Here is a 25400-nt window from a genome sequence, read left to right on the forward strand (position 1 = left end):
AGCCACTGCACCCAGCCTACACAGCAGTTTCGGATTCCAAACTGGACTCCAGCTTGAACCTTGGAGGCAGGTGGCACCCACAGGAGTGTGCATGTTCTCTTGCCTCACTCCACCAGTACGTGCTGCTCTATCCATAACCAAATGCAAAAGTACATATAAAACTGTAAGTATAAACCAGTGCTTTCCAAACTTGACTGCACACTGGAATTACCTAGAGAGCTTCAAAAATTAAAGATGCCTGTGTTCCACACCCAGAGATTGTGACGTAAGTGGCTTGGGTGTGACCTGGGCTGTGAAAAGTTTAGTAGACCCCCAGGTGATTCTAGTGAGTAGACAAGTATGGGAACCACTGATACAAATACAAATGGCATCCATATTACAATCTTAATCCCTTCCATTTCAGTGCCTTCAGCCACAGCCCAAGAATATTAACTATGATTCAAAGACCTTTACTTGTGCCAGCTGCATGGAGTGGCTTTAAAAATATCTAAGTTTATTTCATGCCCACCTACCCTCATGCCAACCCACTTACAAAATATAATGTAATCCGTTAAAAATTACAGGGAGCCATACAGAAACTTCTTTTCCAGCATGGGGCGTGCAAAGTATTTCTAATGCAAACACAAACAATAGGTATGTTTTCTTTTATGACAGGGTTGAAATAAAGCAGACCTAATTATCCCACCCAGATGCTATGGAGAAGAAGCCGTGTGAATACTGCATGAGGAAGCCTATCTCCCAGTCTTATCAAACCCACTTTTCTCTTCAACTGTGCCCTGGTAACCTGGGAAATATTATAAATTTTGATTACTGATTGCTGCATTGTTAGTAACTGACTATTTATCATCAGTAGCTGGTCACCAGTGTCAGTCCAGACTTAATTATCTCAGCTGAAGGGAAAGTAACCTCATGAAAGAATTGCTTTCCAATTAAAGCAGAATGGAATATATGATTTGTCTCTCTGACGATATCCAATTCATACTCCTTTTCATGTTATTTGTATTGTCTTCTTTTCCTCATTACAAGCTCAGAGTTGTGAATCTTAGGTTCCCTAGCCAGAAACACATAAATATCAAGAGGGCAGCTGCCAGACCTTTAAAAAAAATCATGAACAGTCACCACCAAAAACATAACAGTACTTACAGAGTTTCCACTAGCAAATGCTACACTTAGGGTCAAAGACATCTTTCAACATACCATTTATTTTCACAGGTTCCTAACCTCCTATAGAATGTGTGTATAATTACATGGGTATGTATACACACACACACACACACACACACAATTTTTAGAGTTTATTCTTTAGGGGTTAGGATCAGATGCTCTATGCTGTGTTATAGCTATTGGGTCAATGACAAGGAAACAAGGAAACCGTTTTTCTACTAGCGCAAGTATTTTAGGTAAAGATCTAGGCAATGGCATCTCTGAACTCTTCATTTTTCTTATCTTGTTTTTGCCATTAGTTTGATATTTATTTTGCATGTCTGCCCATTTGCCTATCTAGACAATTCTTTATTCCTGGAGCAAGGACAAAAGTTTATCTTATCTGTGACTAACTCAACCCTGATCACTTTGTAAACATGGCCTTTGAAGTCTGGGTTGTTTAAGAAAATATTTATTGAGCACCTACTGTGTGCCAGGCATGCTCCCGGCACTGAGTATTATCAATGAACAGAAGAGGTCTCTGCTTTCATGGAGCTTATATTCTAGTGGGCTTCCACCCTAGTCCTTCCATTAGTGGTCAAGTGGCCTTGGGTTATTTAATCTGTGTAAGGCTCAGGTTTCTCTGCTCTAAAGTGCGATAATGATGCTTTCCCTTCATACAGCTGTTATTAGGATAAAAAGCTCCTGGCCCATGAAGAGTGATTTAATTAAGGTAAGCTTCCATTTTGTTCTCAGTCCCCTGTATCCTTGGGGTTGGCACTGGAAAACTCAAAGTATCCTCACCTTTCAGCATTGTGAATTTTGTACGCTTGTTTCCTATACCTATACGCCATCACTTGTTTCCTAAAAACATTTTCTTACTGTAGCTCCAATTTCCCCCTGTCCTCAAAACTTCCCACCCACAGCCTTCTGTGTCTTGCACTGGAGCTGCCTGTATTTCTTAGAAGATGGTAACTGCAGTTTGGTGTTTAACCAAAATCTTGTGGAAACTTAAATTATTGCTTTGGGGAAAGGAGGGTATATTTTTCAGTACCGTGCCAATGTGAAAAGGAGGAATAGCCTATAGTCATTGGTGTTAAGTCATTATTTACTTGGCTTATAGTTCTCTTCCCAACTGCATTACAAACACTTCAAAGGGTGGGGCCGTTTTACTTCTATTTACTTTCAGCAATTTAAATTAAGCATTTATTGTCTACATTTATGAGCAAGGAACTGTTTCAGGTGCTGTGGTCAGTACAAAGATGAAGGCTGGTTGGAGGAAGTAGCACTTAAAAACCTCTCTGGAATCTTTTCACCTAGCAGCCAGCTGCCCTAGGTTAAGAATATGTACCAGAATTTCAATAAACTGCCCCTAACAAGAAAGTTTTAAGAATTTTTCACTCTTCGATTGAATTGGGTTGGTGGGTGAGGGCTTTGGAGGGATGGCTCTTATTGGATCTTCCTTTGCCTTTTTTTCTCCCCTCTTTTTTATCCTTTGTGTCTTGCACAACTCTTCCCATGACTACGGTTTTTCTTTTAAATCATTCTTCTATTAACAACCGCTCCCCACTCCACTTTTCTATCCTTTCCCGTTTCTGCCTTGTGAATTTCTACCCTTCTCTTAAGACACTCTTCAAACATCACCTTCTCTGTGAAGTCTCCCCTGATTCCCACTGACAACTAACCACTAATCTCTCTCTTTTTTCTTTGAAAATACTTGAGTGAGCCGTATCATAGCCATCAAATTGACATTATTTTTTTACTAATCTATCCACACCATTAGTCAGTGAACTTGGCAAGGGCAAATGAATGTTTGATTGGTAAACAAATGGATTAATGAATGAATAATCTAACATACAATCCCTGTCCTCAGAGGATTTACAAATTATGGGGTAGACAGGTATACGAATAAAAAGCTGCAAAATAAAGTGCAAACACACATGTCATATAAGAAAGAAAAACGCTATAGATTTTAAGTTTTAATTTTTCCAGGCGGCTTATATTACTTATTAAGCTCACTTTATAATGAACTGATGCCCTTGGAAAAGTTACTATAGATTGCACTAGGCTTTCTTTTTTAAAAGGTCTTAGTGCTAGTTAGCCTCAGAAATCCTATTATATATATACACCCAGGTAACCCACATCAGACTGACACACAGCATTTGCTTTTCTACTTGCAAATACAGGTCTTGAAATATACATGAAATGTAAGATGCTGGTATTCTTACAGTAACACAACACTCACATTCTATGAAATCCCTGACCTAGTTACATTGCTGAGGGCATAGCTTAAGCGCATATAATGCCCAGCATGAGGAAGAAACTGTTATCTTGAGAAAAGTAAATTTTGCATTCCCCAAGTTCTGTATTATTAAATCTGTGACCTTAATTACATTAGAGTAGATATTTTATTCAATTATATGGACAATGAAATAAGAACTGAGAAAGATATAGCTGGCCCAGAATCTCCTGGGTGTGAAAAGATGATGATATTTATTTTGTCTACTCCTGACAATAAAGTTTAAACTGTTACTTAATGCTCCAGCAAAACATCAATTCAAACAGAAGTTAATTCTTCACAGTCATACTTAACATTATACATTTTTTATCTGAACTAAAAAGAAGCAACTGAATATTTCTGCCCTAAAAAATGGATAGAGTTGGATCTTTCAAAATGTTGGAAAAAGAAAATTAAACATGGCGAAAAGACGAATATTGCCAAATTAAACAAATGGATTTGGGCCTTGCTAAATAAAATAAACTATTCCTAATGCTTCAGTACAAGGAAATACACAGGCTTTTTTCTACTTGCACGGAAGTATTTCTCACATAAGCACTTTCAAAACAATGATCTTTTATACCCAATAAGCCATGAAAAGTCGAAAGTATAAGTGAGGTTGAGGAAGAAATTCTTTTCCACCTTCTTCCTAAGAGCTGATGTCCTGTGTGCTGGGAGAAAGAAGTTGGTAACGTGTACATTTAAACTCAAATTTATACAAATGTTTTCCTAACATATTCTTTGTGGTTCAACAATTCTTTTATTTTTTTCTTGTCAAACCAGTTGGTTCTAATGAGTCTAATTATTAGTCTTCGTAGTCAGAGTTAACAGTATAACGTAACAGTAACGACTTTCAGTTAAAAGTCAACCCTGTGATGCACAAAACCTTGGATAAGATTAAATTTTAACAGCTTCCAACTAATCTACAGGCAGAAGTCCAACTCAGGTGTTACTATTTTAATAACACTCAACTCTAAAAAGCATAAAGCAAATGCATATTAAAAGAGGAACAAAGATGCGAATTAGAGAACCAAATGAAGGAAGGAAAACAATACAGGTTTTTCCTTAATTAACAACTTTTGCAAGATATAAGTTGCAGATAGAATTTCCTTTAGGTCATATCATTTAAGTGAATCTAGTTGTAAAGCAATTTAGAACTCTCCAGGAACAGTAGAGTTTAAATAACTAACCAACAAATGTGTAGTCTTTTCTTTTGCTTCCTTTTCCTTTCTTTACTTCCTTAACAATTGGCAAAATATTCTTAAATTATTAATATAGTACCCGATTTGCTTCTCATTTCCCAATTTCATTCACTAAAACTAAAAGCAAATAGCAAGCCTTAGTAAACTTCTAGCCAGATTTCTTGCTTACAAATATAATGCGGATTTCTGAAAATGCCCAGTTTAAGGGAAGTACAATCCCATAGACTCCAGTACCTTGCTGACCAATGCCCCCTGCCCAGCCCCATCCTCATTTGCCTTTACAATATCAAGCTGATACTGCAGAAGCAGTTGATTGTCAGGAGAGCCAGCTCAGGTAAATTAACTTAATGAAACAGATGACTTTGTATGTATTGAAATTGACTAGGCTCAAATACCCACTCAGCTAATGAGCTTGCGATAGGACGCTGGCAGAGGTGTCATCATCATTCTGCCACTAAAAGCCTTTCTGCAGCCCTGTATCCTATCTTCCTGTCTGAAAACCAGGCAGAAGCTTAACAGCCGCCAAGCTTCCAAAATGCAATCAGCGGCAGTTGCCTATCTAAGTTGTGATTGATGGTACACAAAAATACATGGCTACTTCATAGATATTCTAGCCTGCAACAAATTAGGGATCTAAACCTTTGTGCTAGGCAGATAGCCAGTGTATTGTGGGGGACTGCTGTGGCTCTATAATTATATCCAGCCTGATAATAATCCGTTCTACCGCTGTGAATGGCTGTACCCTGGGACTTTAATTTCACCGTCCCCTTCCAGCAGATAATGCCTGACCCTGTGTCACTTTGACTGTGAAACACATGAAAAAGACAAATGAGTTTTTCTCTGACCATGTTAAATTAACTAATGGATTCTAGATGTGAAACTGGCATAATAATAAGCCAAGGCTCTGCTGGTACTGGGTGGACATTCAGACAGTCTCTAAGGGTGTTATTAACCTCATGCATGAAAACAAAACACAAACACCAAAAAAGAATCTGGCCAGTGTGAATAAAGAGTCTGTTTAGTGTGAATAGGGAATAAAGAGTCTGTTTAGTGTGAACCACATAGTTTATATTCCAACCAGTTATTTTAGTATTTTGAGACACAGCTATAAGAGAGTGTTGAATTACTAGAGGTGAGGAAGGATGGGAAGGAGGGCTGGCCAGAGGTTGGTTAACAGATACAAAAGTACAGCTAGATAGGAAGAATTAATCCTAGTGTTCTATAGCACTGTAGGGTGACTATAATGAACAACAACAGCCTATTGTATATTTTCAAACAGCTAGAAGAGCAGATTTTGAATGTTCCTAACACAAAAACACAATAAATGTTTGAGGTGATGGATATGCTAATTACCCTGATTTGATCCTTACACATTGTATGCATGTATCAAAATTTCACACAGTATCCCATAAATTTGTACAATTTTTATGTGCCAATTTAAAATAATAATAAAGGAGGGAAAAAAGAAGACCACGCAGCTGGAGAACATCAGAAGCAGGATTAAAACTCAGTTCTCAATGGTTCTAAAACCATGAAGAATTTCCATAAATCCACACTGTTTCAAAGAAGAAAGAGAGAGTGAAAAAAAGAGCTGTTTTATGGTCTAAAACTAGGCATTAGCTGAAGGCAAACTAACACAGGAACAGAAAACCAAATATTGCGTGTTCTCACTTATAAGCAGGAGCTAAACACTGAGTACACATGGACACAAAGATGGAAACAATAAACACTGGGGGCTGCTTGAGGGCGGGTTGGGGGAGGGAGCACAGGTTGGAAGGCTACCTATTGGGTAGTATGCTCACGACCTGGGTGACGGGATCATTCATATACCAAGCCTCAATGACACACAATTTACCCATGTAACAAACCTGCACATGTACCCTCAGAACCTAAAATAAAGTAGAAGAAAAAATAAAAATAACAACAACAACAACAACAAAAACTAGGCATTAATTGAGCGATTTTATAATCAACATTTCCCTCTTTCCTTTCAGAGTTGTATTTTGTTTTCAGAAAGTGACTATAATTCAATATCCTTGAAGATATACTCATTTGAACTAAATGTTGTAAATGTTAAATATCTTAGAAGAGAAAATGACCAGTGTTTACATTACTTTCATTCCAACATAAAAAGGCACTATTGCTTCCAGTAATTAGTAAAGGACATTATAATCTGTACAGAGAGTAATTGTGCAAATTCCAGTCTTATAGTTATGTAGGCACTCCCTGTTACACATGGTCTTAATTTTTAATATGTATTTTCTTTTAGCTCGCTAAAATATTACAGATTTCATATTAATGCAGCTGAAAAGATAAATGTCCTTTCCCATGTTCCCATCAGAGGTCTGTGTGTTCTGGGAGGTTAAAAAATTATAACTCAGCTGTTCCATACCGTATTAAGATTGAAATTTGGCATCCCAGATGTGAATTTGTTTCCAAAATGAAACAGAATCTGGTAAGCTTTTTTTTAAGAGACAAAAATATTTTAGAAGCTTATTTTTAAAGTAGACTCATATTGGGTTTATGGGTGCTTTTAAGATAAAATTGTATATAGTTTTATTTAAAACTGTTTGGACTTCTGATGGGTAAAACCCCACATTTATCTAAAATTTTTACCTTTAGAAACAGGCTAATGAAAATCCAGAAGTTGCATTACCTTTCTTAATCAGTGATCAAAAATACATGCTTGCCTTTTCTTTAGGCGGTGTATTTTCAAACAAGCTCTCTCTGCCCAAGAGGAATTTATTTTTGCAAAGTAATATTTTATTCTGTGTTTACCATATGTTAGACACAGATCTAGCTCTTGATGTGTGATGACTCATTTAATCCTCACAATAGCTTGAGATATATGCCATTATTATCCCCATTTTACAGATGAGGAGACTTCCCAAGGTCACATGCTAACTAGTAAGTTGGGAACAGGGATTTGAACCTGGGACAAACTGGCTCCGAAGCTCACATTCTTAACTGCTATGTGTATTGCCCCTCTGATCATAGTCATTTCCCTAATCTTACATTCACTAAACATTTAATAAGTGCCAATTAATCTATGTGGAGGGCATTATACTAGAGTTGAGTGTGGGGTTGGGGGAGGCGGTGGGGATTGGGAGGATCCAGAGTAGAGAAAAGGGGTCAATAAAGTTTTTTTAAAAAACGCAATCCCCACCACAGTTCTGCAGGTCAGATGGACATGACTCAATGACTAAACACAAAGTAAATGCTACACTTTGCAGATTGGTCCCTCCAGTTTTGGGGCATTGTAGGACCTGTAGTGCAGGATGTTATGCCTAGGCCCAATCTACCTTGTGGAAGGGCCCTCCTGGTCAACTGGAGACATTTCCCAGGACCTTCCTAAAAACACTCAAAATCTGGTGGTGAAAGTCCTTGTGTAACATTCTGAAACTAGGCGTCCTCCATCCCTTGCTCCTGTTAGATATAGTGATCCCCAAGTTTCTCTTCAAAGAATCAGTATGTCAGTATGTTCAGTCCTCTTACTCTTTGATTCTCCATTTTAAAGTTTAACACCCTGGTTCTCTTCGTCCCCTTGCTTCTAGTTTCAGTAAACAACCTTTTCCACCAGTTTTAATCAGTAGTTCACATCTGTTCCCCGGTCACCTGCTCTGTCCTGACTCATCCTGGTCACCTGCTTTGACCTGAGTCACCCCTGGTCACCTGCTCTAACCTAAGTCACCATTAGTTACTTGTTCCTAACCGTCCTTCCCACCAAACCACTCACCCCACCACTCTGGTTCATACCCCTGCTCTCTTTAAAAGAGCCAATCGGAATTAGCTTAGACTGTGCAGTCCAACCCTAGCCAATAAGGGAAAGACACAGCGTAGGGACCACCTGCATCAGGAATAAGAACCCCTTCCCCTCCCTTGTTCAAGTGGTGTGCTCTCGCCATTACTCCATTCACGAGTCACACCCTTCTACAGAAGTAAAAATTGCCTTGCTGCAAATTAAATTTATGTTTGAATGCTATTTCTTTGTGGCACAGAGGAACAAGCATTTCTAACATTCTCAACCTCCTAAGTCAACACCATTTCTGGATGTGATTTACGCCAAACACTTAAGACACTGCTGTATTTTGGATGGATCAAGCCTACTTAATCTTTAATCCTAAAATTGAAAGAAGCAACTGGGGGTCTTCGGTATAGAAAGTGGGGTCAGGCGGCCAACAAAGGGAATATGAATGTACATCCAAGTCACTCAGAAACTTTTATGCAGGTGCAAGAAACTTATGTCAAAGTGGTCATAAGGCTGTTTAATAGGAGACAGACAAATGTTACTCCACGTTTACTGCTCGAAACCAAAGCTTTGTGTGAAACCTTGAATTTATGGGGAAGGAGAGAGGGTAGCCTGTAACCTACCTGTTGTTTTCCTGATCCCTTCCCCCCAGTCCTGAACTCCTGGAGATTGAGCCCCTTTGGGCTTTGGTGACCCCATCATTGGGGTATATTTATTTGATTGTTAATTTTGCTGTACCAGACACTCCCTTTCCCATTTTCTAACCATCTTGTAACACATGCTGACGCTTTTCCCTTCCCTTCTCTTTTCCCTAGGAAAATCAATGAATCAGTAAAGACATATCGGTACTGGAAAAGAAAAAAAAAAAAAGTCCTCTGTATGTCACGGTGCTTTGTTATTTTTCTCTCAAACTCCAGTGGACATGAATAACAATCCCTCTGGATGTGGTTGCTCTGAAAGAGCCGGCCCTTAGCATTTTGTCACACTTAGCCAATTGTTAAAGTATCATTAACAGGGACCCAGACAGAGATGACAGGTGTAAACAGTTTATAATTTACAAAGTGCAGGATCAGGTTTCTCCACCCCCTCTTCCAAGAGCTCTCAAACACATCTTAACTTGGCCCTGTGTAGGCATGGCGGAAATTCTTACAGGATTGTTTGAAAATAAATCCTATCATGCAACTATTTGGTAAAGTTTTGGCCTTTTGATCTTTTACTGTTAACTCAAACTATGTAAAGCTATGAGTTAATTGCTAAGTTAACATTTCAAAATGCTCTGTACAACTAAATACACATATGTGCCCTGGAACCCTCTGAATGGGCTTTCTACTCTATGTCATAGATTTCCTTCTTTGTTTTTCCTTTTTTTTTCTTTCCACTAGTGGTGCATTGGAGATTGCAGGTTTGAAATGCCTAACAGTTGAAGAGACTCGACACTGCTGCTCTGTGCACAGATGTGGGATTTCTTACGCCTTTTTAGTCAGACCTACTTAGCTGCCTTCTGCATTTTTCAACGCTGACATGTTTCGGTAAAACTTTGACTAACTGGAATACTTGGGGGAAGGGGGTTTCCGGCTGAATGACTTCCTGGTTAAACTAAAAGTTATTTAGAAAGCCCTTTTTATTGAAAATCTTTCTAAAGTATATCAGCATACTTTACTCTTGAGTGAGGCAGCACTGTCAGAGAAAAATTGTACAGTATGTAGCTGTTTGTTAGGACTGTGAAACAAATTTAGCAAAGCTACTAACCGCTCATCAGCCTTTCTCTTGCTGGAAAGCAGCCCCTCTCAGTATCCTGAGGCAGCTTAGGATGCCAAGCCCTACTGCTCTCTTCAAAATTTATTTTGCTCTTTAAGCAGAGGCCTGGATCTTTACCAGGGAACAAACAAAGGTCCTGAGGCCACCAGCCCTCACCTTTCATCCCTCACACCTCCAGGCTTCACTCCCTCCAGTCAGTCTCCACTTCAGGTCCACGGCTGCCCCTCCTTCACCTGTGCTGGGAATTCATTCTCTCCAGCCTCCCCAAGGCAGCCATCTCTATGCCCTTTCTCTGGTAGTTTCATTCTCTCCCAATTCACTGATACTCCCTAAATATGCCTATCTCCCTATTCCAAATGAACCTTTCTCTCCACCTTTTCTTCTCTTGAGGGCAAAGTCCTTTTCTTCATGGCTAAACACCTTGCAAGGGTAAGCACAACCTATGTTTACTTCCTAACCTCTTATGCATTCTAAAACTATCTTTTATCTTCCTTCTGTAACCTCACCAAAACTACTCTCAAAAAAGGCCATCAGCCTATCTACTGGATCCTATGGCTTTATCTCAGCAAGTCTTATTGATTTTTCCTAAATTTAGCTAGAATTCCTTCCTTTCCCTGTCTTTGTTGCCACCATTTTGTTTTGCTGAAATTCACGTGTGCAGCATAAATCAGACCATGTCACTCACCTTCAATGCTTCCCACTGCACTTGTAACAACACAGATACTCCACATCTACATGGCTCACAGCTCTGATGCTCAGCTCTGGAGAGCTCATGCCTCCTTCTCCACCACATTCCAGCCTGTCTTTTGAGTCTCAAACATCCTAGAGCACCCTCTGCTCCTTCTCCCTAATGAAGTCCTCCCCTCACTGCTTCTGGCTGGTTTCTCCACCTTCCGGTCTTAGCTTAAATTTTACCACCTAGGACAGAGCTTCTCTGACCAAACCATCATCTATGTGGGTTCCTGACAGCCCCTCCTCACCACACCACTCTTTTCAATGCGCCCCATTCTCTCCTTTCATGCTAGTGACCATAAGCTGTAGTGGGAAATGAGCTTGTATGTTTACTGGATGGTTGATCTTTTGTCTCCACTAGGCTATGAGTTCCTTGAGTCCTTGGATCATGTCCCTTTTTCACTGGACACCCACTGCTTAGCTCAGGATCGGGCACGTTATTACTGAATGAATGAATGAACAGATGAAGACTTTATACTTTTCTGCAGAGGGCTGTCTAGAATGACTACAGAAATCTGACCAGACAAGTAGCTCAAGAAAGAGTACCTGAAGAAATTCAAATTTTAGGTTTTGTAGCATTTTAAATGTCAGAAAGATGCTCACTCATCCTTTCATATACATAAATCAGGTCTCTCAGCCTGGGGGAGAAAAGCATTTAGCATAATACAAATATATATCCTTTTGCAGGAAATACACAAATATTCTGTTGGGAGTAGTGACTAGGATGGCCTGAAGGAAGGAAGGAGGGTATCCTGGCAATGGATTGCTGCTAGCTCAGTGAGAGGAGCACGCAGCACAAAAGCCCGGAAGGAGAAGGAAGTGGAGTGATGATGGAGGGAGTTTTACCCAAATGGGGAGGCCAAAGTTAGACCAACTAATAAGGTCACTGACCTGCGGGAGAAACAGGGAAGTTGGGTAGAAAGTGAGATGAAGAACTGCAAGTCCTGCACAACACAAAGATGTGTTTGCAGCTGGTTAGGGGAAGAGGACAGAAAGGATTTGGGTGGAGATAAATAGAAACTGCAGTGATAAGCAAAATGCATGGTGGCATGAGGAGGCTGCAGTAAGCATATATGTATGAGTAAGCAGCAGGAGTTTCTAATAAGTATGTGATCTTTGGAGTCTGAATGATTAGAATGATGAGCAAGATAATATCACAGTTACGCTAACTATCCTATCCTATCAGCTGAGGTTCAGGGGCACCCACAAAGAATCACCATTTATAATTGATGTCCTACTAATTCCACGGGGTCCTGACACACCTTGAAAAACAGGGCTAAGACTGAGCTAAGGGGGATGTTGAAAGAGGCAGCACCTTTCAACAAATGTCCAGTTATTAAATAGGTCATGTTACAACTGCAGGTGTGGAGCTTCTGCTCCAGAGACTGCTATTAGAAATGACTTTGTAAAACAGATGACACCTACTCTCTTGATTTTTCAACAATTCAGATTTTCATATACTGAGACTGCTTAAAGCAGAAGTCTTCTATGCCATTCTAAAGCAATCAGATATGCTGGTCATTTTGCATAGCCTTTTAGCTTTTAGGCATTTTTTTAAATGCTTAAAAAAATTAAATACCAACCCCCAAATAACTCAATCAACTCAATCCTATTGACTCAAAAGGAAATGGTTTCAGATAAAAGCCCACATGGCTTTTAGTTCACCCAGTTCTTTCTACCTACAAGTAACATAACAATTTCCTTTGCATAGGAAAGTTCTTAGAATCATCAGTCATGAAAACAGATGTTGGGCACAGAGGTGAAGCAGAAGCCAGCATCAGTAAATTTGCCATTATCAACTGCCCACCGCCACCCTCAACCCCATTCCCAGCCCCTGTTGGAATTGGATTAGCCTTCTGGTATTATTTTAAGAGTGATTGGAATTTAATTTTAGTTAGGAAGAGCTGAGTCCATTGTTTACTTACAAACAAACAAAAGAATCCTCTCTCCAGCACTAGGATTCCTGCTTGGCTGGTTTTAAATAGATGAAGCTAACCAGATATTTACCATCAGCTTGGTGAAGAAAGAGACATTGTCCTGGGGAGCCAGAGTCATGGGAACTCAGTCCACACAGTAATGCATTGCGAACTGTGAGTGGACTATGACCAATCAAAGTCTCACTGTACATTTCACGGAGGTGGGAGCAAAACAGGAAAGAAAAAATCCCCTACGTGCCAGCATGTTGGGAAGGCATCATTGCAATAAAATTGTGAAACTAATGCTGGCAGGCAAACAACAAAAAACAACAACTGCCACAAACTGCAATATGCTTATCAGGGTCTGACCAAGAAAAAAGAACCCCAATCTTCCACAGAGGACACTGGCAACAATCCCAGGTCCTGCAACTCCTGAATAGCTCCATGTGCCGTGTTCCCTTCAGGTACTGCATTGTCCGCGGGAGATGTTCTCAGCAGTCAAGGAACAGCTGCACAATGCAAGCAGCCTCTGAATGGTCGAAAAGCTTTTTGTTCAGGCCTCGTGTGATTTCTTAAAAAAAAAAAAAAGCAAAACTGGTGTTCTTTTGTGCTGTACAAAGGCAGCACTTTGCTGACTCCAAGTTCAAGACTCATGGGCTATTAGGAGAGGAAAGATGGACATTGTATTAGCATGTGTGAAAAAAAGAATAGGAGTTCCTTTAAACCAAGTCCATAATAAGAGCAGCCTGGTATTTGGAACACCTACTTAGCTGGAAGCAGCTCCCACAGCAGTTAGAAGGTATGTGTTTGCAACAATTACACACACATGCACACATGCATGCACACATATAGACCCATCAACAGGGAAACAGCAGCATGTGTTCATAATAAATACATTTCTTGAGAATAGGGCAGTAAAATAAAATATAATCACAGAAAAGTTAGAACTGGGATGCGTGAACTAAGAGGGATGTGACGTTAGTTTGTAGAGAAGCTGTTCTTCCAGAGAAGTTAAATGACTTACTCAAAGACATATGGATACTTCATCAAATCAAGTTCTTAACACCACTTAGGAAGGATGTCCTGGTGCTTCCTGCTCTGCACGTGAAGCAGTGTTGGTTAAGGGGTGAGGGGTCTGTGGAGACCAGGTCAGGGATTCTAGCATCAGTCTAATCTGAACTTGAACCCCTAGGATATATCAGTGCTGAGGGTTCAAGTCCAGTGTTTCCAGTTGCATGACCTAGAGAGAAATTCCTTTATTCTTCAGAATTTCAACTGATTCAACCCCAAAATGGGGATAAAGTAACTTGTGCCTTTAGAGTTGCCACAAACTTTAAGTGAACAAAGAGTCAACGTTAAATAAATGTTGGTGACTATGCTTATTGCCATGAGGAGTAGCCATAAAGGTGGTATTTTCATCTTCTCAGAAATTTCAATACATTTAGAAAAAAAGAGAGAAAAGAAACAGGAAATACACAGAGAATAACCATATAGGTATACAAGTAAGCATACGGGGAAAATACAGAGAATTAACGTAGACAACAGGGAACAGGCCGGGCGCGGTGGCTCATGCCTATAATCCCAGTACTTTGGGAGGCCGAGGCGGGTGGATCACGAGGTCAGGAGATCGAGATCATCTTGGCCAATATGGTGAAACTCCGTCTTTACTAAAATACAAAAAATTAGGCGGGCATGGTGGCGTGTGCCTGTAATCTCAGCTACTTGGGAGGCTGAGGCAGGGGAATAGCTTGAACCCAGGAGGCGCAGGTTGCCGTGAGCCGAGATCACACCACTGCACTCCAGCCTGGCTACGTACTCCATCTCAAAAACAAAACAAAACAAAAACAAAACAACAAAAAACTTGGACCAAATACTTTACACATGAATATTATGCCTCTTATCCATTTGTATGGGCTCATTGGTTTCAGGGTTTTTTTGCAATGATAGGTATTTGTTGATCCTTTAAAAGCATTTTGTCTTCCTCAAAACAATTTATTGCTGAATATTTAATTTCTTTTTTTTTTTTTTTTATGAGCAGTGGGTGTCCTCAACTTGGACTGCCAAGACGCAACACTACTTTCTGTCCTGAGATGTCAAACTCACACATGGAGCCACCTCAGTGTGTTGGGATAATGAATTATTTTCAGGTCCATGTTTTCCAAGGTATTTCTAGCACTATTATTTTACATGTGTCCTGAAGATAGTTCTGTTCAGAGGAACAGAATTTCAATCAGATGTGTTTTTCCCTTCAACAAGTTTGTGATTTTTTTTTATCTGTTCTTAAACTCATTATATATCTGTTAGAATGTACTTCTTAGTAGCTACTCTTCGTGTACTTATATTAAATATACAAATAATACATGACAACCTTTTCGTGATAAAATAAATAAATGAAATAAACATTTTAGACAAAACTAAAGTCCTGCTTGCCCATCACCTTGTCACCATCACCATCATCATCTTGGACCTTTCACCCTACAATATCCTTGGCCTATTCCACAACAGGGGCACCCTGTTACCATGCTGTTTCCTATGTATTTTCTAGAGTTTTCTTTTCCTTCTTTGCCTTTGTTTGTTTGTTAAACCAATATCCTTTTTTGTTAATAAATTCTTGGAGTTGGCATATTTTTCATTGGAAATAATTCATAGCAACTAAGAAAGTATTTTCAACTGTGTGTTTGCAATCAAGCAAATTTTTCTCCATTATATATAAGATAATTTTAGGCATCTACACCCTATTCTTATCTACCACAACCCAGTGTCCCCACAATGGCAATGCTAGAGTTGAAGCCTAGATAGTATTTATTTCTTTGGCCCTAGACAACTTTTCTCAACAGGCTTTTAGCTGTGACGATCTGGGTGAGCTTTAGACAGTGGTCCTGCTTCCTAAAGTTGGAGGCAATCCGGGGTTGATTCTGTAATTTTTGTTTTTGTAGCTTTCCTTCTGAAGTATATATCACATATTCCGAATTCTAAGGTTGTTAAAGATCTATAGACTATTGAGTAGGCACGTAATGTGACACGCTATGAAAGCATTTTCCCTGTTTTGCAATCTGAGAACAAAACACATCATTGATAGTCATGACTTGTAAGAATCCTCTTGCCCCTGCAGCTGTACTGGGCAGCGTGCAGAGTTTCCATCCTGCTTCTTAGGTTGTACTCCTGAGAAATGGCTCCCTAGATTCTAGTATGGTTAACTTGTCCTTAGTGCAATACATTTTGATAATTCTGTACTTGCGTGTGTGTGTTTAGCCTTTCTTTAATTTTACCCCTATAATCCCCTTCAAATCACACTAAAATATATATAATAACTGATGGATTTCCTTCAACAACTTGATCTTCACCACTAGAGTGGTTAATACCATTTCCACCAGTGGTGGAAACTAGTTTTCAGGGTCTTTGCAGTTCGGGTACTTTACATTTAATTATTATTTTACTTCTGGCCTGAACTTTTTGTTAACCTCTTGGTTTTTATATAAAATTTTAATTATTTAAGTCATGAGTCATGGCAGTTTGTCTTCCCAGTGTATCTTCAATTCACAGGAGATATAGAATGCACGATATTGCTTCTGTCTGATTAAAGGAAATTTTTAGTTTATTGAGTAAGCGTTCTTGGGAATTTTCTCATCTCACTGTTTTCTGTTAGTTTTCCTTTCATTGCAAGTTCTTTTTTTCTTATTTTCTTGTGCTAAACTGCATGCTTTTTACAAAACCCCTTTTCTTCCACTGTTGGTTATATAAACGATTGCTCTTTACATGCTCAGTCTGATACTTTTTCCAAAAAATGTGATAGGATTCAAATACTCATTATTTTCAAGGCATGTAGTTACTGTAGCAGTAAAACAGTATATTTTAAATTAGGAAAAGTATGCATTATTATGCCTTTGATTCACAATCATCACTTCAAATACCACTTTAAAAGTAGGTGAGTAAAACTTACGGTAACTAGGCTCTGCCGTCAGTACAAACTTATGCTTGCACAGCATGGAGGCTGTTTTCTGTCCCCTGCCTGTAGATTGCTTCCACCATTTGGAGGTCTCTATACCTGGATAAACTCCTGCTTTAGGTGTTCACAAAAGATTCCTTGATTTCTGGCTATAGCTTCAGTTTCTGGCTGTTCCTCCTGGGAAGGCCTGTCCCTTTCATACTGTGAAATCTAGAAGGCATGAATCCCTCCATTATTCCCACAAGTCACTTTAATCTCTACTAGAAACATCATATGGCAAGATAGGGGCTGGGGACAGAGTTTGGCCCCATGTGTCCCTGTTTGCTTGTAATCAAGCATCCCTCATATTTCCTATAGACTGCTGTTGTGTATACGCATGTTAAATATCTCATTTCAAGAGTGAGTGAGAGAGGGAAAAAACTTGGCCCAAACTATCTTTTTTCACTCCAGTGTCTTCCTTGGCAGTTTATTCTCATCTGACTGGCACCAATACCTGCCAACAACTTCTACTTCGGATCAGCATCTTTTGGCACTTAAGATGATAGTATATTTCTACATGGCTGAACGCAGACAGGAAAAGTCTTGTGTAAATAATAATTTCCATTAGCAACACTGAACTGATGTCAAAGTTCTCGATCCTTCTCAAGACAACAGAATTCACAATCATGATAATATTAAGATGACAACATAAGTGACTTACAGGGGATATTATTCTGCCCCACTTGATACTATTTGGAAGAAACTACAGGAGTCAAATCTACATCATGTCTTTTTCAGGCTGCAAATGCTTGATAACATTCATGTGGATCAGCGGTGATGGGTGTGGGTGTAGACGGTGAACACGGCAGTTGAACCACATGCTAGCCTAGCTACACAGAATGCTAACGGGTGATGATGAATGTGTCCAGTGCATTCTATATTCAAAATATGGCAGATTCAAATGAACACCACACATCTTTATCTCAACCTACTGTGTCAATTTTCAGAAACCCTAGAGGTAAGAGGGGTAAGAATCACCAAAATTCTTATTTGCTTTTTTCATGTTTACCAACATTCAATAACACTTGAAAGCAATGTTCTGAAAGGAAGCAACCACATACTAACATGACATAATAAAGTGTTAAACACTGTGCATGTTCCTATACTAAGAGGTCACCCACACAAGTTCATTCTGTTAGTACTAAGTTTGCATTATTGTAATTACAAGTTCAAACACTAATTAATAGTTAGAGCAGACCAGGTGCAGTGGCTCACGCCTGTAATTCCAGCACTTTGGGAGGCCGAGGCGGGCTGATCACCTGAGGTCAGGAGATCCAGACCAGCCTGGCCAACATGGCGAAACCCCATCTTTACTAAAGATACAAAAATTAGCTGGGCATTGTGCGCCTGTAATCCCAGCTACGCAGGAGGCTGAGGCAGGAGAATCACTGGAACCTGGGAGGTGGAGGTTGCAGTGAGCTGAGATCACGCCACTGCACTCCGGCCTGAGCGACAGAGTGGGACTCCATCTCAAAACAAATAAACAAACAAACAAACAGCGACTCGGTAACATTTTACCCATGAATGGGTATCTAGGGCAGAAAAAGAACGTAAGTTCTTTAAGATACTTTATTTATCCAGTAATGAAGTCTCATGTGCAGAAGCACATGTCATATCTTGGCAAATGCATTGGTAGTGCCATTCATTTTCTTCTCGTTATCTGAGGACTCTGTCCCTGCTGCTGGGACAGTAGCCTGGGGAGCCATCAGGCATTGAGTCTCTTTGTATGCCCTCTTCATATGAGATACAGAAATTGGTGTAGACTTTTTTTTAAGACTTCGCACAGGAAATATCAGATAATTATTTCTTACATCCTTTATAGCTGTTACCTGCTAACCAAATCATGTGTTGGACTGGGAATTGTGCACCAAAGTCTGCTACCATAACTGATCAATATTCTGGTGTTTATATAAGTCAGAATTCTGGACACCTCTTTGAAAAATAAAGTATCTTTTAAAGGACATTTAGCGTTACCTTTTTCCTCTTCATTGCTCTATTGCACTTTATTTCGTCGCATGAGATCCCTCCAACTTTTTACAGGCATCTATCATTTTTAATAGCCTTTTTTAAAGGACCCTCACTGTCCCTTTATCTTTCATTAACAGGGTCCAGAGAATGTTTGTTTTCTTCCCTCTCATTTACTTTAGACTGCAGAGAATTTAAAAGCAACATGGGCCATCTACTGCATCAAAGAAATAAAAAAAAAATTTAGAAACCCAAAAAAGTCAAATATCACACTCTGCTAGGATTCTAAGAGAATCTGGATTTCTTTGACAGTGGAGTTTGACCATTTGCAGAAAGTAGAGCAGTGGAAAACCTGTGAGGGTTACCATCATCTTAAACCCTGACACAAGCTGGTTTCTGCATCACACTTAGAGAAACAGTAAGTGCCTGGGCTGAATGGCACAATGCATAAGGAAGTGAGGGCAGCAGCTCTCTTCTGTTCAGGACTATTCTGTTTGCTTCACTTCTCCAGCCTGGCAATCACCTCCTTTAATTCCAGAGGCTGCTACTTCAGCAGCACTTGAACCCTTTCTCTGATTTTTTTTTTTTTTTTGTCATTTTGAAGATAGCATCATTATTTTCCATTTGCAACACTGAGATTCTGTAAATGTAGGTATATTTGAATACTCACAGAGCCCAAATAGCATATCATAAAGTTGAAGAATTTTTTTTCTTCTAAGCTCATAAAATAGTAGCTTTCTCTTTCAAGACGATGTCAATTTTATCTTTCAACTACTATGGGAGGGATGATTGGTTTTTCTGTGTTATGACTATAACTGGATTCCTTGAGGAGATAGAAGTGCTACCTTTCTATTTCACAACTAACTAAATTTTACTAAATGTTTTTGAAAAATTCTTACAAGGCACTTGGGTCCTGTAAAACCTCCCCCCCTGCTCCCTCCTACCTGGCCTGTGAGCAAAGTGACCCAGTTCAGAAAAGGTTCTCTCCCACTTCAAACTCCACTATGCTCATGTTTTCACATTTTTCTATGTTCATGTTCACTGCAGATGTGTATTAAACTTCCATTTTTCTCTTGTTTAGTTTATACTGAAAATACTTTTTTCTTCTTAGAATAATTCTCACTACTCTGGAAACACAGAAGTACTAATATAAAAACAATGCTTATCTCCAACATCTAGACCTGTTATCTTTTAAAATAAGGCCAAGAATTTCATCTTTTAATTGACAGAGTGGTCAAGACTGATTAATACATGATGACTGTTTAATCTTCTCCAAAGGTTTACAATCCAACTAGCTGCATGACCCTTCAGGGCTGTTTTAACACAGATTAGGTAGCAGAAATACCACTTCCACATGCTGACACAAGTTTGTGCTGGCAGAAGAAAAAGAAAAGTAAATGGGACAATATGATAAGGCAAGCAGATGTGTTTTGATAATGTGGTCAAGCCTCAATGCTCCTGACCAAGTCTCCAATGTGGTTAAATTGATGCCAAAACTAGCACATTTTACTTTTACGGTAGACTTTGCAGGCTGTCTCTTCTCTACTTCTCTATTAAGTTCTTTAGTCTTCTGAACTGCTGTTAAAATACATTTGCAAGGTCTTTGCTTATATGACAGTAAATGTTCTCTGTGACATTACTAATGCAGATTAAATGCATCCTAGTAGAAATAGGAAAAAATAATTATCTTTGGCCTCTAATGAAATAACCTGGGTACTTGAATTTGAAGGCTCTCCTTCCAACCACTTCCACTATGGGTGGTCCTTCCTTGTCAAAGTTAGTTTCTAGGATCACTGAGAAATTTCCTTTCTGATCCTCTTTCCTAAGGCTGGTGGATACAGCACTGCTCGGATGCAGGGTCCACGGCATGTGTGCGGTTTACAGAGGTCTCCTGTCTGCCACACAGGACTGAGGTTTTTTGTTTGTTTGTTTTTTGTTTTTGTTTTGGAGACACGGTCTCATTCTGTCACCTAGACTAGAGTGTAGTAGCACGATCATGGTTCACTGCAGCCTCGACATTCTGGGTTCAAGCAATCCTCCCACCTCAGCCTCCCGAGTAGCTGAGATGACAGGCATGTGCCACCATGCCCAGCGAAATTTTTGATTTCTTTCTTTTTTTTTTTTTTTAGAGATGGTGGTCTCATTATGTTGCCCAGGCTGGTCTCAAGCTCCTGTGATCCTCCTGCCTCAGCCTCCTAAAGTGCTGGGATTTTACAGGCATGAGCCATTGTGCCTGGCCAACTGAGATCATTGTATCAAAAAGTTGCAAGAACAAGAACAGATTTGTGATTACTGTGATATCACCATTTCTAGTCAATGTTTCTCTAACCTGGTACTTATTGCCTTTAGACTTTGGCATAAAAGATGAAGTGGCAGCCTCACCCTCCACTGATAGAGGCAAGTATGCCAGGGGGAAAGCAGTGTATTTACATACCACTGTTAAATATAGTGAACCCTAAGTTTCTCTTCAAAGAATCAGTATGTCAGTATGTTCAGCTCTCTTATTCTTTGATTCTCCATTTTAAAGTTTAACTTCTTGGTTCTCTTCACCTTCTTGCTTGTAGTTTCAGTAAACAACTTTCCTGCCAGTCCTAATCAGTAGCTCACATCTGTTTCCCGGTCACCTGCTCTGTCCTGACTCGTCCCGGACACCAGCATTGACCTGAGTCACCTCTGGTCACCTGCTCCGTCCTGACTCATCCTAGTCACCTGCTCTGACCTAAGTCACCTTTAGTTACCTGTTCCTAACTGTCCTTCCTGTCAAACTACTCACCCCACCACTCTGGCTCATACCCCAATAGCCAGTCGGGTTTAGCTTAGATTGTGCGGTCTGGCTCCAGCCAATGGAGACAGGACACAGTAGCAGGGACAAGCTGCGTAAGGGATTAAAAATTGCTTCCCTTGGCCGAGCACGGTGGCTCATGCCTGTAATCCCAGCATTTTGGGAGGCTGAGCTAGGTGGATCACCTGAGGTCAGGAGTTCAAGACCAGCCTGGCCAACATGGTAAAACCCCGTCTCTACTAAAAATATAAAAATTAGCCAGGCGTGGTGGCAGGCACCTGTAATCCCAGCTACTTGGGAGGCTGAGTCAAAAGAATTGCTTGAACCTGGGAGGTGGAGGTTGTAGTGAGCCAAGATTGTGCCATTGCATTCCAATCTGGGGGACAAGAGCAAAACTTCATCTTAAAATTGCTTCCCTCCTTTGTTTAGGTGTGCTCTCACCATCATTCCATCTGCTAGGAGCACTCTTTCTGCAGAAAGTAAAAATTGCCTTACTGAGAAAATTAAATTTATGTTTGAGTGCTATTTGTGGCACCAGGGAACAAGCATTTGACGTTTCTAACACCACCTAGTGGGCTTGGCTGCTATGGAAAAATGGCAACTCCAAATGGGAAAGTGGAGACAAGAACTGATCTAGTCTTTGGATGAAGACTTGGAGATGCCATTCAAAAGAGGTGCTCTGAAGACAGGCATCTCTTTATCCTGCCATCTTCGTGGCCCTATATAGTTCTGCCATTCATCATAACTCTGCAGGGTTAATGGCGTAAGTCCTCATTTGCCTTTTAAAGTCAAGGGACACAGTAGAGCTATCTTAGGAGGCTAAGATAGTTCTTAAAGGGCTATTAAGCATTTTGGAAACAAGATGCTTCAATAAAATAATAAATTATTTCAATAATAAGTATGTGTTGGAAACCAAGGGCAGAATCTTTGTTTACCAGAGTCAAAGCTCTAAAACCTAGTGATAACCATAATCCCAAAGGCCACTGAGATTAGGATCACTCTTCATATTATCAGGCTTTCTTATCTCAGCTCCATTTGCCCACATGGCCTTGGGGCTCTTACGGAAGTACTGGCTTCCTATGACACAGAGTCACAAGCACAGAGTCACAGGCTTATAAAGGTCCATGTTATGACTTCCCTGAGACACTCTGATTGCTTTATAACCTGAAAGATAAACTACTAACAGACATCTGTACATGATTTCAATGAGTTAGCTCATTAGCTAAAAAGTCTGTTCCTTCTTTTCCTATGATAACCCTACTACTGCACCCCATACTCTATGTTTCCTCACATCTTGTGTCCATGTATTCCTTCAACCAATGTTTCTCAAATATGAATGTGTGTGCCAATCACCTGAAGATCTTGTTAAAATGCAGATTCATATTCAGGCACTCTGGCATCAGGCCTGAGCATCTACATTTCTAATAAGCTTTTGGGTGATGCTCATGCTGCTGGTTCAGGAGCAAGGCTTTAGATTACTTGTCAAGCTGACCATAGGGATATAACTGGGTAATTACTGGGAGCTCTTTTGTGCAACCAGCAGACCACTGCCTGGAAAGCCCCCACACTCATTACAGATCCTGATCTTAACTCCACTCCAATGAACGTAACAGCACAAGGGAGAATTACAGTGCTGCCAAAACTCAGAGCCTGCAAACTATACTGAGCCCACCCATTTTCCCTGATTCCGTCTCCTCTCACTTTAACCATTCCCACCTCTTTTTATTGCTCATTATCGCTAGTCTGAGTAAACACAAGCTTCAGCCTGATAAGCAATCAACTGACTTTTCCATAAATATAGATTCTCATGGAAAAACAAAAAGGAAAGGGAACAAAATAGAAAGGTGTTATATATTGAATTTATTTTAGGTTCCAATCCTATTTTTTTTCCTTAGGCTGATTGCCTGATTTCCATTAAGTCATTCTGTTTGCTGTTTGCCTTTGAGTCAGTTTTTCCTGGTGCTCTAAAAGGACTTTAAAATTTTTAATCTATTAGCCTTAAAAGAATTTATCTTTTTTATTCTAGTGGCATTAAATAAATGCTGGCTAGTACTGTGGGCATGCGTACAAGTGTCCTGAAGAGGTAGAGCTTTGATGTTGCTGAAAAATCTCATATTCAATTTTATGGAAATCTTTGCTTTGATCCTTCCAAGTCATCTTTATTGAATTCCTAGCCAAAGCATGCACTAAACCCTCTGAGTGTATTCATCCTACATTTGTATGTTTATTTTTCAAGATTCAAACATAGAAAATTAACTCCTAAGAATTTGAAATGCCAGCAAATTTCAGACATGTATTGCAGAAAGTAAGTGGTCCTGACACATTATTAAGGTGAAAAAGGGCAATATTTTAAAAGCATTCATCATTTTTCCCTCATTTTTTAACTATTTCATTAATATTCTCTAAGTAATGTACTGATTAAGAAGAGGTCTTTGTTTTATCTATTAAGAAAGCTTTTGCAACAGAAGCTTTTATTTCATAACAGTATTACTAACAAGCAAGCATTAAGACTAGCTAATAATGTCTTTGGATCTAAACCAGGGGATAAAATTCAGTGATGTAAACTGCTATGTATCTGATACTTAAAAAAAACCAGGCCGGGCGCGGTGGCTCAAGCCTGTAATCCCAGCACTTTGGGAGGCCGAGACGGGCGGATCACGAGGTCAGGAGTTCGAGACCATCCTGGCTAACACGGTGAAACCCCGTCTCTACTAAAAAAAACACAAAAAAACTAGCAGGGTGAGGTGGCGGGCGCCTGTAGTCCCAGCTACTCGGGAGAATGGCGTGAACCCGGGAGGCGGAGCTTGCAGTGAGCTGAGATCCGGCCACTGCACTCCAGCCTGGCCTGGGCGACTCCGTCTCAAAAAAAAAAAACAAAAAAAAAAAAACAACCAACCAACCAAACAAACAAAAAGCCAAATGGTCCCGACTCAACACCCGTGAATATAAAATGTTCTGCAAATAAGGAAGGAACATGATCAGCACTATTAATTAAGGTATATCATACTCAGATCCTTGCAATATGTAAGCTACACTTTGAGAGAAGCTAAAGTGCTTTTAGGGGCTACAAATTAATGCCATCTCCAAAAGTGCTAAACCTTATCCCCAGCCTCACGTTTGTACTGGGGACTCTGACCTCCTGGCTACCATGGTTATTTTGAAGACCACCTACCCTATCACTTACATTTACATCTGCAAACAGGGATGTCTGGCAGCCCTGAAACTTAATTTCCCAGTTTGGGGTTGACCAGTCTTGAATTGGCTCCAAACCTCTATGGTATCAATACAGCTGGACACTACAGGCCAGTTACAATGCCTTCGTCTTCCTTGACGGCTTTCTTTTCTTGACTTAGGATTTGATTTATGGACCTTAGTTCTTGCTTCCAGAGAAGACTATCACATTCTCGATACTGTACATTTAGATGCCATGCCCCAGGTGGCTGAACAGTAGTTCTCCAGACTCATGGTGCATTTCAGTGAACATCACATTTCTTATCACACTGGAGCAGAAAACTTGCTTTGGAGTGGTATATGGAGTGAAGTTCCAAGGTCCTGCTTGGGTTCTGGAAGGTGATTATGGGCTGCGAATACATCTCAGGGTTTCTAGGAGTCAGGAATTATAAAACAGGCTTCTTGGTACTTGTGTTACTTTCAAGGCTTTTCTCAACTTATAGTGTATAAATATAATGCTACATACCACGGAAAAGTTAGTGTTGTGCTTAAATAATACATTTTCCATTGACATAGCTTCTTCAGCTGAAGAGTTTTAAGATATGTTTCCAAAAATCCCCTTTCCAATGGGAAAATTGAGGCCAAAGAACAACTGCCCACAGATTAGACCAAGTCAACAGAAGAGATAAGAAAACAACCTTATTCTCTCTGCCTGGATGG

The 25400-nt window shown here is 39.9% G+C and overlaps 1 protein-coding gene across 3 annotated transcripts in view; it reads right to left on the bottom strand.

The window, feature by feature from the left end:
• The window catches only part of SEMA6A (semaphorin 6A), a 133215-nt gene that overhangs the window by 81789 nt on the left and 26026 nt on the right, over positions 1–25400 (bottom strand). The window contains exon 1 of one of the 3 annotated variants that reach the window (XM_025387785.1): positions 12791–12944. The exons of the other annotated variants lie outside the window; for them this stretch is intronic. The gene's annotated coding sequence lies outside the window, so the exon portion shown is untranslated. Of the gene's footprint in view, positions 1–12790; positions 12945–25400 lie in introns of those variants that run through there. 3 annotated transcript variants of the gene reach the window in all.

This window comes from Theropithecus gelada, chromosome 6 (assembly GCF_003255815.1).
Source record: "Theropithecus gelada isolate Dixy chromosome 6, Tgel_1.0, whole genome shotgun sequence".
Lineage (NCBI taxonomy): Eukaryota > Metazoa > Chordata > Mammalia > Primates > Cercopithecidae > Theropithecus > Theropithecus gelada.